This window comes from Marmota monax, unplaced genomic scaffold (genome assembly GCF_021218885.2).
Source record: "Marmota monax isolate L192 unplaced genomic scaffold, Marmota_monax_Labrador192_F-V1.1 WCK01_AAM20220418_F8-fsc00031, whole genome shotgun sequence".
NCBI classification, from domain to species: Eukaryota; Metazoa; Chordata; class Mammalia; order Rodentia; family Sciuridae; genus Marmota; species Marmota monax.
In genome coordinates this window covers 997247-1011151 of record NW_026695197.1, presented here as the reverse complement: position 1 = coordinate 1011151, position 13905 = coordinate 997247, and positions in this window count along the sequence as shown.

Here is a 13905-nt window from a genome sequence, read left to right as displayed (position 1 = left end):
TTGGGTGCACAATCTACTGCATCCAGGTTATTAGTAGTAAGTAATTCTACTCAAAGATTGAATTGTCAAAGAATATGTTTTGCAGTTAACTCTCCGTGGTGGACTCATTGATGGCAGTTTTGCACAGAAGTATTCTTCAGGAATCATATATAGGTTTCTTTATGACAGAGGCAGACTGGCTCCCACCCAAAATAACTCCCAGGATAAGATAATGTCTTGCATGCTTCTGAATGAGAAGTCTAGGCCTACATCAAAGTATGTGTTTGGAAAATAAATATAAATCAAACTGTTCTTTGAGAAACTGACAATGGCTTTAGATATTCTTGTGTTTAACCTCCATATTAAATAGAGGACTCCATCTAGACTTGAAAGTGGTATTTTTTATTTAATTATATAACAAAATGTTAAATTTGATATCTGTGTGCTTTTTACATAAAAAAAATATGCTTGGCTTTAAAATATTACAGACGCTCCAGTTTAGGAATCTATCAAAGGCAAAGCCATTGATTATGGTCTATTATTTCTCCTGGAAAAACTCCACTTAGCCAATTGATAGTAAATTGGGAATAATATAAAATATGTCAAGGCAAACATTCATTTATCAATTTTCTCTACATCCCAGCTTTGTATCTTATCCAATTACCAGCAAAATATATTAGCAATATTTTTGCATATTAGTGGTAGAAAAGGCTTCACAGAATCATAGATTTATGATTCCCAATTATGAGTTTGGTAATTGAGACAAGTGAGGCTTAAATAATGCTTATGAATAACACATGTGCAAAGTAGTTTTTTCAAAATATCCCCTAGTAAGATAACATTTGTGCAAAGTTATTTTAAAAATCTAAAATTTTAGGTCATGTGTCAGATTATATGAGACTAAGTATATAATGTTTTATGAAGAACAAATAGGATTTTCAAATATTCTCTCCTCTTTATTTATTTTTAAAATGAAATAAAGCAAAAACTGATATAGCTCTGTTTTTTTGTAATGATTTACGGTGAGACCTGATATGAATATATTTAAATATGCATATATATATATATATATATATATATATATATATATATATATATATATATATATTAAAAATATATAGGGTACATAGAAGCTTTGTAAATGTTCTTGCAAGGAAAATTAGTATTTTTAAAATAATGTACTTTCTTGGAAAAGTCTTAGGAAGTTCATAAAATATCCTATTCCTCCTCAATATATGTGGTAACATTACTCACATAAAAGTTGTTGCCTTGGTTTTAGAGTCTCCTCACCATGGACAAAATATATACACCAAAGCACACCCCCAATGACTCACATCCTTCAGCCACACTCTACCTGCCTACAGTAACCACCCAGCTAATCCCTATCAGGGGACGGTTCTGATTAATTGGGTTAAGACTTATTTCACCTCTAAGATTTTTGCATTGTCTCACACATGAGATTTTGGGGAACACCTCACATCTAAACTATAATACCAGGTATATTCTACTACAAAATTATTTTGTGGCTAGGAGTTTATCATTCTGCCAGTGAATGCCACTAGCTCGAAGGCTATAATATATGGTCACTAATTTGTTTACAAGAAAGTTTTATTTCAACCATTCTTCTGACAGGTAGTTTTCAGTAGAGAGAGAGAGAGAGAGAGAGAGAGAGAGATACAGACATGTTGTCAATTATGTTCTATTCATTTTTACTACAATAAATTTAATAATTAGTTTGCCTTAAAAAATATTTAAGAGCGTAGTTACTCAATGCAATGACTGGAGAAAAATATTTGAAATACATATATCTGACAAAAACTTTATATACAGAATATTTGAAGAACAATAAATTAATTAAAAATGACAACACAGGAAAAAAATAAACATTCAAAAGAGACCACTAAATAGAACAACTAATGGATAATAAGCCTATGATATCTACATGCTTCTTACATAAAAAATATGCTTGGCTTTAAAATATTACAAAGACTCCCCAGTTTAGGAATCTACCAAATCGCAGAGAAATACAAATTGAAACAACAAAAAAGTACAATTACACACACAAAACACATACAAGAATAGCTAAAATCGAAAACACACAAACAAAAATGCCAATCATTTTGATAATTTAAGATTAGAATTCTCATACACCTGTGCTATTAGTCTATGCACGTACAACCACTGTAGAGAGCTGCCTGAAAGTATTTATTAAAACTGAACATATGGGGACTGGGGTTGTAGCTCAGTGGTAGAGTGATTGCCTAGCATGTTGGAAGCACTGGGTTCAACTCTCAGCACCGCAAATGAATAAATAAAATAAAAGTCCATAGACAACTAAAAATACATATACAAATATTTAAAAAAACCCTGAACATGTGCATATCACCCAATCTCCACAATTCACTCCTAACGTACACCCATCAGTAATGTGTGCCCATGTTTACAAAAAAGCCAACCACAACTTGAAATTTCTCCCAAACCCCATCAACCATTAAATAAATAAATTCCTACAACGGAATATCAAATAGCAAAAAAAAAAAAAAAAAAAAAAAAAAACTAAATATGTTAACTGCGTACAAGTAGCCAGACACAATAAAGCACATACTGGATGGTTATTTAGAAGGGAACTATATTGACTAGTTCTTATCTCTTACATATTTCTTTTAAAAAGAAGAGAGAAAAAAAGACAAAGTTCATATCTACCATATTAATTCAGAGGAGTCATTAAAGAAGTAATGGCCAAAGGGAGAACATATTCTGGAGCTTAGGTGATGTGCAGTTTCTGAATCATGTTTACCTGGTTTTGTTTATTTTGTGAAATTTGATACCACATTTAAGAGTTTTTATTTAAAGAATATAAATGTCCACACATGGTGAAACACTTACGTACAGTGCAGAAAAGCAAGTTTCCTTTGTGACAGCCCTGCTCTATCTAACCTAAGTCCCTGCACTCCAAGGGTAATATAAATAAATATCTCTTTATTAAACTGAATTTAAATTTATGTAACACCTTCTCACATTGGGGACACTTCTTAATAAGGTAGAAGACAGAGGATAAAATATTTTTATGGATATGTAGCTGTTTAAATTAATTGCCACAGATAGCATTGGGTTCAGGAAAACAATAAAATTCAGGGATTGTGTTTCCCACAGAAACTTGGTTTGAATTTCTGTTTTCAAAACTCTGAATTATTTTTCTATTGAAATATCTTTTCACGAGGTTTACAATCTACAAATCAGTCTTTCATAGGCGGAACAATGATATATTTTTTAAATGAGGTCAAAACTAAAAAAAAATAATATGCTTTTTGAATTTTAAAGAAAACAAAAGACAAAATTCACTCGCTACAAGAACCCATGTCTCAAATGTGGTCTATAAAATCAAATGTCATTAATAATTGAAAGATTTCTTAGAAATTGTGATTGAAAGCCGAAAGAATCTCTACTGAATTATACCCATGCCTCCTAAAAAATTACTTTCAATCAGAATGTCAATATAGCTATTAATAATCTTTCAGAAACTTCTTTATACTTACTGAGGTAACCAAGCAGCTGTTACAAAAAAAGAGTTCAAATTCCCCTGCCCCCATTCTTTTTGCTATGACAGAGTGATCCGAGTCTCATTAATCAGCAGTGATATCTTCCTGTTGTCAACATGCATGGGAGAAATGGTTTTAGTCTGGGCTAATATTAGAAGGTGGTGGTAGAGACTGCTCCCAGCTCCATTTAGTTTGTGTGTACCACCTTGGTATTTGTAATTGAAGGCTTGACCATTCTTTTATTAGAAGAAACATGAGAACCATCCATCAGTGCCAAAGGCAGGAAGTTTATATCATAAATCAAGTGTCATTTAACACTTGCACATCATAAAGAAAGATCAATTATTACAATATTTATTATAAACTTCTCAAGTTATATGCACAAATGTAAGACATCCATCTTTATCAGTTACATACCTTTTATTCCTAACATTGTTAACTGGATATTGTGTACCACTGCCAGCCACTCTCTGAATTCTGAGAAAGTAATAATTTTTAATTTCATTTAGACATTTCTCAATTTATCTTCATCATTCCTCTTTTTGAATTCAATAAGTTCTTGTTTTATGAATCCAGTCTCTAAGTCCTTGCTGAATCAACTGTAATAACTGCACAGTGTTGTTAAGTGAGAAGTGACTCTGCTACCTCATTATGTAAAACTGTGGGGAAAAGGTTGGGTGGAATAAGTTTTCCTCAGTAAAATCACACTTGGACTCTTGGAATTTCCACAGATTTTTTCTTGACAACCAAGTCTTGTGAATAAGAACCAGTAAGGAAAGAAATGAAAAGCATTTGTAAATAAAGACTAAATTTCTAGTGACCATGTTACCAGTTTCATTTCCTTAATCTATTTAAGCCTCCCCAAGTTGTGCTTTATGTAGAAAGTTGGGATTGGGTGCCAGGGAATTGCTAGATATGATGTTAATGATTTATAGAAGTTGGCAATGGATATAATCACTCTAAGTGTTATGGGAATAAGCGGCTATGAATAACTTAAAGTCTAGAATGAGGATTGGGTATAGAGAACTAGCATTCCTATTACATATTCAAAGTATCCTTATTTACAATGCAGAATGAAATCTGTTCTCCTAAATCAAACCAGAAGATGGTGATGAATTTGCATTTAACTCTACCAAGGAAATGGACAGCTCATGGAATTTAAACTTAAACACTTAAATAACCCAATCAAAACAGAGAGGCAAATAAGTGGTATGGGGGGTAGGAAAGATGGTGGAATGAGATAGACATCATTACCCTAGGCACATATATGACTGCATATATGGTGAGATGCTATGTTGTGTACAACCAGAGAAGTGAAAAATTGTGCTGTAATTGTGTACAATGAATCAAAATGCAATCTTCTGTCATATATACCTAATTAAAATTAATTAATTAATTAATTTGAAAAGAAAACATAACAACTTAAACAAAAATAAAATAGTCATAGAATAAGAACATAGATGTTACTGTGCAGTTATTGCTGCACATTAAAAAACATCTGTTAGATGCAGTAAGCAACATTTTATAATATTTCTAATTTTACAAATTTCTTTTTTTTTTTAAATTTTTTTATTGGTTGTTCAAAACATTATAAAGCTCTTGACATATCATATTTCATACATTAGATTCAAGTTGGTTATGAACTCGCAATTTTACCCCAAATACAGATTGCAGAATCACATCGGTTACACATCCACATTTTTACATAATGCCCTATTAGTAACTGTTGTATTCTGCTACCTTTCCTATCCTCTACCATCCCCCCTCCCTCCCCTCCCATCTTCTCTCTCTACCCCATCCACTGTAATTCATATCTCTCCTTGTTTATTTTCCCATTCCCCTCACAACCTCTTATATGTAATTTTGTATAACAATGAGGGTCTCCCTCCATTACCATGCAATTTCCCTTTTCTCTCCCTTTCCATCCCACCTCATGTATCTGTTTAATGTTAATCTTTTCTTCCTGCTCTTCCTCCCTGCTCTGTTCTTAGTTGCTCTCATTATATCAAAGAAGACATTTGGTATTTGTTTTTTAGGGATTGGCTAGCTTCACTAAGCATAATCTGCTCTAGTGCCATCCATTTCCCTGCAAATTCTATGATTTTGTCATTTTTTAGTGCTGCGTAATACTCCATGGTGTATAAATGCCACATTTTTTTTATCCATTCATCTATTGAAGGGCATCTGGGTTGGTTCCACAGTCTAGCAATTGTGAATTGTGCTGCTATGAACATCGATGTAGCAGTATCCCTGTAGTATGCTCTTTTAAGGTCTTCAGGGAAAAGTCCAAGAAGGGCAATAGCTGGGTCAAATGGTGGTTCCATTCCCAGCTTTCCCAGGAGTCTCCATACTGTTTTCAATACTTTCATTTCTTTGCACAATTTCTTCAAAAATTCTCTGAAAGAATAATTATGCTTAGCATTTAATATTTATCTTCAATTCAATTTTGAAGTGTTTCTATCATTAACAGACATCTTGACTAGGTATTAACACTATTCTAGTTTTGGAAAAACTCTCAAACTAATATCTTGAAAGAGACAAAATCATTGCACTAATATCATAAATATCCACCCAAGGTTTGTGTTACTGATCCCTACTTGCCAGCCCCTGTATTTCTCCTTTCTATATCAATTTGAATCTTACTTAGGGTCCAATCCCAAACTATTGTAAACTTTTTTCATTATCCTAACTAACTTTCATACTTTTATTGCCCAATAGTTTGGTTTGGTGTCTGGTGACTGAATATTTGTTCTGAAATTTTACTGCCCATGTTTAAATTTTCCTCCTTCAATCATTGGCAATGCCACCTTGATTAAATAACTTTTCTTTATTTCACATCTCCATGTGTAAGATGCAGTAATAGTATCTTCTCACAGAGATGTTTTAAGTATCCAATGAGGTAAGTGATAACCCATATGAAACTCTTAGACACGGTGTACAGAAAGCAAAGAATAATATAAAAGTAACTATTTTTATGGCAATGCACACTTTATGGATTCTCTCCACTACACACATTTATAAATGTTTTTTTATATGTGAAAATATTCAATTCCATATCCAATCCTATGAAACAGAACTAGTATTTCCATTCAGAAGCACTGGATTCTATAAATCTTGCCCAAGTCAGAGGATGTTTGCTGTTGTAATGTGTTTTAAGCTGCTCTACATTTAGGTCTTTCATTTCATCATTTGTAACTAAAATACACAGAGATAAATTATTAATAAGAAGTTATATGTAATAATTCTGAAGCATCCAGATTCAGGGTGAGTCAGTCTACAAAGTTCATTGTATAAGATGATGTATCAGGTAAAGAAAGTTCTAATAGTTATTTAATATTACCTGTGAGTTGAAAGACACTGTCTAGCAATTCCTCAAATACAAAGATTAGACATTGATCACCATAGAGAGCAAATAATTTTTCAGTGCCAATGAGCCTACAGATGACAGGGCCAATATTTGTATTCAGGAAATTCTGACTCCACATACCTGACATGTCTTCTAAAGAGAATATTTAAAATTTCTGCAAAAGTATTATAATAGGTAGGAAACTCACAGTTACCATTTCCCAGCACATCGCCTGGTTTTGCAAAATCCCACCGAACTTCTAGTCAAGGAACATAGGACATAAAAAATGTTGATGGGAAAACTGTGAGAGAGAAACAGAAAAAAAAAAAAAAAAACAGCTGAAGTTTCCTGTTAAAGGAAGCCCAAATCTAATAAGTTCTAGCTAGGAGTAATGAAAAGGATATGACACAGCCTGGCAGAACCCTAAGGTCTCCAGTTTTGTAAACCAAGTTGGCAAGAGAAAGGGAGGGTTAAATTAACTGTGAAAGTTAACTAACCCACCCAGTGCCACACACGTTCACTGTTGCATGGATAAATACCCACTCTTACACACACAAACATACATACACACACACACATATAAACATGTATAGGACATTATACAAGTTTATTCCCCATTAAAAATGAAATATAATAAACTATATTCTTCCTCTTTGAAAAATGAAAAGCATACTCATTCCCAAGTGAAATGCCCAAACACTCAAAAGCAAAAACTATCTGTTCACAAGTCCCACCATGGAAGCAGAATTACAAATTATTATTAACCATTAATCTTAAATGTAACTTATTAATATGAGACTCATGAGATATTTGTGGAATTCCTCCAAGTAAAAACAAAAAAGACAAATGGATAAAATTACCCTCAGAAAAAAGAGATGTGAAAAAAAGTATATCCTCATAACAAGGTCTAGCATAAAGGAAACAATAGAAGACAGATTTTTACTTTTTTAAACTTAAATATATGCAATAATTATAAAAATTTTAAATTCAATAAATAGAATCTAGGTGATAAAAACATGGGTTTCAAAATACATTTATTTCAACTGTTTTAGGCTGGATTTTTTATAATAAAATGTTAGAAAGAATTATTAGGAATATTATGGAATATTTGTTATCTCTCCTAAATAGGTGAACACAAGAAGACAATAGACGCTGGGCATGATAATGCAAACCTGTAATCCCAGTGACACAAGAGGCTGAGGCAGGAGGATTTCAAGTTCAAGGCCAGTCTCAGCAATTTAGTGAGGTCCTTAATAACTTATTGAGACCCTATCTCTCAATAAGAAAATAAAGATGGCTGGGAGTGTGTTGACTAAGTGGTAAAGCAATTCTGGGTTCAATCCCTAGTACCAAAATGAAAAAATAAATTAGAAAGATGTGAGAAAAGTAAAGGTCATAAAAAGTCAATTCAGAAGCTCTAGTAGTAACTAACAGGTGTTTCAGAAAGTCAAGAACAGCCAGACTAAAGAAAGGAATCAAATAAATGTGTAAGATATACTCTCCCCAAAAGCCTCTAAATTAAAAGAGTCCATTAAGCACAACAAATGGAGGAAATATGCACTTAATTACAACATAACTGAGTTTCAGAATTGGTGCAGTGATCATATGTGATATATATATATACACACACACATACATGGACAGAAACAAGACCAGAACAACCTGACTCTTAAGAGTGATGCTGAATGCCAAAAGACAAGAGAGAAATTCCCTTCTATTTTTCCTCATGGGAAATTATTTTTACCTTAGAATTCCGTTCACACTCAAATGATCAATCATGTATGAAGATAGGTTTCAGCTGCTTTCAAATATGCAGGATCTCCAAAAAATAATCACCCCCAAGAAACCCTTTAGAGAGTTACTTGAAAATGCAGTTCTTTAGCTCTGGCAAAACAAATAAACTCAGGATGTGGTTCCAGACCAAAAAATGGATTGAATCCAGAAAAGCATTAAATGGAATCAATCCTCTAGACACCTGCAGTTCAGAAGGGTCCCAATAAGTCAGTATTTGGAAAGTTTGAGGATATATAAAAGCATTACAGTGACCAAAGGCAAAAATAGCATTAAAACATTTGGACTGGTGAGGCACAGAAATTTCAAGACCAATGTAATCATATTTATGATTTTCTCTACAGTGAACATGTGATATGTAATTCAAATATGGAATTTTAATTTATTTGTTTATTTATTTATTTTAATTGATTTTTAAAAAAGAAATGATAGCAGAATGCATTACAATTCTTATTACACAAATACAGCAAAATTTTTCATATCTCTGGTTATATGTAAAGTATGTTCACACCAATCTGTGTCTTCATACATGTACTTTGAATAATGATGTCCATCACATTCTACCATCCTTGCTAACCCCCTGCTCCCTCCCTTCCCCCTCCCACCCCTCTTCCCCATCTATTCCTCCCATGCTCCCCCTCCCTACAGAATACAAATATTTTTTATGTTTACCTAGGAACTAAAAATACAGAAAAAAAGGACAGGAATATGATGAAAGAAAAAGGGAAAGAGTACAGATACCTTCATTTTAAATATTTTTGATAAAACACAAAAATTAGAGTAAGTAAAATATTATGGTCTAATTATTCTGATAGGTTTGATCCATGACATGTAGGAAAGTTCAACTGAAGGTAAATAATATTTTAGTAGAGTGAGCTTTGATCTGAGGATTCCCTGTCTGTGGATTCAACCAAATTTATTCTAGTCAAAAATATTGTTGTAAATTTTATATAAAGCATAGAACATGTGTGGATATTGGAGTGGGCTAGAGATGACTATATGATGGCTCATGTAACATTTGAGACATCATTTTTAAAAATAACTTATTGGTGCTTTACAAGTATAGAGACATTTCTGAAGATGATGTTTTTGTTAATAGGAAAACTGAATTGAATATCATATGTGTTTGTTTTGTTGGATGGAAGCGTAAAGATGAAAATAAGTGTAAACTAGCTAAATCTTTGCCTTTAAAAAAAGAAATATATCATATATAAAGCAAATAAATGAAAAATTGTGTGGAAGCATGTTACCTGATATTGAGGTAACAGCAGCAAAAAAATACAAAGCTGTACATGCTTCCTCTGGAGACAAGATTGGACAAGAAGGGTTCAGAATGGTGCTGCCGCCTTACCCTATGCCTCTGATAGCTGAATAATACAGCAAACCATGAAGAGTTAAGCAATCAGGAGGTCACATTTTACAGAATATATTAATTAAACAAAACTGCAATGATGAACAAGGAAAACTCTTGATAGTAAAATTGTGGGCAATTATAGATTGAAAATGAGGGTAGTTAGGACTAAGGATTCCAAAATTAGAAAAATGCTATTCCAGAGTGTTCTATCAGGGACAAGAAAAACATAGGGCATAGAACTAAAGCAATAAAGCAGATGCCAAATTCAAATCAGCATAGATTTTGGACCAAAAATAAAACTTTCCTTTAGACGTACCTGGCAACTATTCACTGTGTTTGTAATGAGGATAATACACGGGTCCTCATGTGTAATTACAATTAGATGAATTGTTTGTAATTAGTATATACTTTTTATCATGTTTTGTGAATTCCGTCAGCCACCCTATAATCTTTCTCTTTACATAGCCCTGGATGAACATTCTATTGGGCATTTTTCAGGCAAATCCCTGACCTGAGGGAAGTTGGCATCTTGATGTGTAGGATAGATAAACCAGGTACCAATTAGAAGATTGCCTGTGCCAGAATTACATTTGAGCTATTCATAGAAGAAAGATGTTAGAAAAATTCTCCTTGCCTACTTTATTAATACCTCAATAAAAAGAATAGTATCAGTAATTAGGAGTCTGCCACAGCTATGTGCAATCCAAAATGTAGGAGTTCAGGAGAAAAATTTTAAAAAAAATTTGCAAAACTTACCTAAAGTTTAGAAATAGTTGAATTAAGGTACAAAATGCAAGCATAGCAATATTCAAACCAACACAGATTCTAAATTTTCAACGCTTTTTTTGGGCATACCTTCATTTCTATTGTAGATCACTGATGTGGAGGGTTTAAAAACATCCCCTCTTGTAAGATCAGGACTTCAGATTGATTGATACCTGTTCTACTTGGAGGACCTTATTGGATTAGAGAGCACCAGAGAAGATACCAACTGTAATAATCCCTAAAATTCAGGAAAGTTTTTAAGAAAGGCAAATAATACATATATACTATCATCTTATGTTTTCTTCTAATTCATAAATTGGTTTATTACTGATAGGTTTCTAATTTATAACTCATGTTATATGTCCAGATGTTCTGAATGTAGAAGTGACAGTATCAAGATCTTGTTCTACAATACAAGAAGCAAATCAATCTATCATACCTACAAGGTGGATGATAGGATATAATACATGATTGTTTTTTTCTTCACAATGTTATCAAAAAGCAAATAAGAGATTATACAGTGAGTCAGCAGAAGAAAAATATACCAAATGTATTTTTAATTATGCAAGATAAAACAACTTCTACTATGTTAAAATAAAGAGGAAGTCTTCCCTTCGTACATATTAATTGTCTAAAAACACATTTAGAAAATAGCTGCATTTTTCCTTTCTTATAAGAGAAAAGAAAATTATATAAGTACTAAATAAAACAAAAAATTTGAAGGCAAGGGCAGCTGTACAACCACTTAGGAAAAGTTTGGTGATTTTAAAAAAATAAAATTAAGGATAGACATTCTATATGACCCAGTAATCCTACTTCATATGTATTTATCTAAGAGAAATGAAAACATTGTTCACAAAAAGACTTGTGTAGCAAGCAGCTTTACTCGTAATGGACAAAAAATGGAGACAATTCAACTATCTTTCAGTGGATAAATGCATGTGCTATGGTACATCCACACAATGGTATGTTAGCAACAATAAGAAAAAAACCTATTAATTCACCCAATACACACATAAATGAACTTCAAAAACATTACAACAAGGGAAAGAATCTAGCTTCAAAAGATTATAAAATACATAAGTCCATTTATTCTGGAAAAGGCATACCATAGAAGAGAACAAAGATAAATGATTGCAAGGGCTTGGAGTGGTTTAGGGTCTCAATATAAAGGAGCAACCTGTGGAAATTCTGTGGGATAATGGAAGTATACTGTATTCTCTCAGTACTAATGGTTCCAAGAATGTATGCATATATAAGATCAAATAGAAATTAATATCAAAAAGCAAATTTTACTGTATTTTAGTTTTTAAAAAGTAACATCCAATAATATATTCTATCAAGGTGAAATAAAGGGTGGTAGGATAAAATGGCTTTCATAGAGATAAGAAAAGGAAGACCAAAATAGCAATATCAAGCAAGATTATGTTTGGAGAAATCTTCCCCAAATGAAAACACAGATGGTCCTACCTAGAGATAAATATGAGGCTAAACTAGCAGTGATATATACATATATATGAACATTCTACTATTTTTATGTATTACTTACTCCACTCAAGTAAAAGATCCAGGGAACCAACAGAGAGAATCAGAAGTAAACATTGCTCTCACAGTGTGCACTCTAAGTGAAGTATTCAAAAAGTTGCTTTCTAAACTATGACTAAAGTTCTAAAAGCATGCAATTACCCATGCACAACAGAGATGTACCCCTACGTAGCTAGAAGAAGCACTAAGGACACCATGCTTTAGTAGATGTGGTTAGCTGTTCAGAAAGGAAGACAGAGCACAAATGACAGGTTGCTCATTGTAAACCTCCAAGAAAAGCTAGGGAAGATGTAGGGCAGACGGAAACCAAGATATTCAATAATTAATGTGTGATAATTTAGAGAAAAAAATTATGTCCTTGACACCTGGCAAAATAATTTTCTTTAACAGTAGTGACATTGTTTTTTGAAAATGATACCTCTGCCAAATAAATACAAGAGTCAAGAACCTGGGCTTAGAGAAGGTCCTTATTTTCCTAAGGAAAAGGGAAGAAAAATTTAATATTTTTAATTTTTTAATTATTTTTACCTCTAAATTGTTACATGTGCTATATTCTTTTCATTTTGCCCCCTCACTATTTGAATAAGGTATACTGTTAATCTTATAAAAAGAATTATTGTTAATAACGCTCCATATTTTTTTACTTTCAAAAATGTTGGCTTTCTTTTTTTAAACTTGTTTTCTAAAAGCTTGTCAGAAAACAAGATTGTGATTAAATAATAGGAAAATTGGCTTGCCAGAAGGGCATGATTGCTTGGCCTTGTGGTCTAAAGGGAACTTTGAAAAAGAAAAGGTGTGTGTCTCATTCATATTTATTTTAAAGTGATGCTATACTTTATTTAAATTTTTGTTGAGTTATAACTCACATACAAAATAGCCACTAAATTCTAGAATACATGGAAAACTAAAAGACAGAAAATAACTGTTCAGTACATCAGTTAGCATGAGGTTGAAACACAGCTGGCCCAGGAAGGCTGGAGTACAGCTGATGTTTGAGTTACCTAAATATTTGAATGGTTTCCGCCAACACTCTGAAAAAAATCAATAAATAAATGACTGCTACAACATTTCTGTAAATTACTTTCTGCAGCTGTCCTGATGGATTGTACCAGGTGAAATATATAACCACTCTCTTTTGGAGCAATGTGGGGGTGGAGAGGCTTTTCCAGGAAGAATTTCACATGGAAGAGTCTCTTGTACTATTCAGAAATCGTTTTCTCTGGGGATAGTTCTTATCTTTCACCACCAAACTCCTCCAAAAGCAGCTTGAGAGGTTAAAAGAATTTTGCAGCCTGACTTGCTCAGGGTATTAATCTATGTTTTGTCTTTGTACCCTGTTTGCCCTTTTTATATTATAGTGCCCAACTAGGCAAAAAGAAGCAGCAAAATAATACAGCAGGCCTACTTATTACCAATTAAAATATGAGAAAATTGAGGGTCAAGTATCAATGCATTCAGGGTCACACTACTTGTTATAGGCAGAGGCACAAATTAAATTCAGAGTTTTTCCCTTTTTCTTTTTTTTTTTCTTTGTTGCAGGTGTTTGCTCTGTTTTAGTCACATCAGAAGAACATTCAGTTATGGGC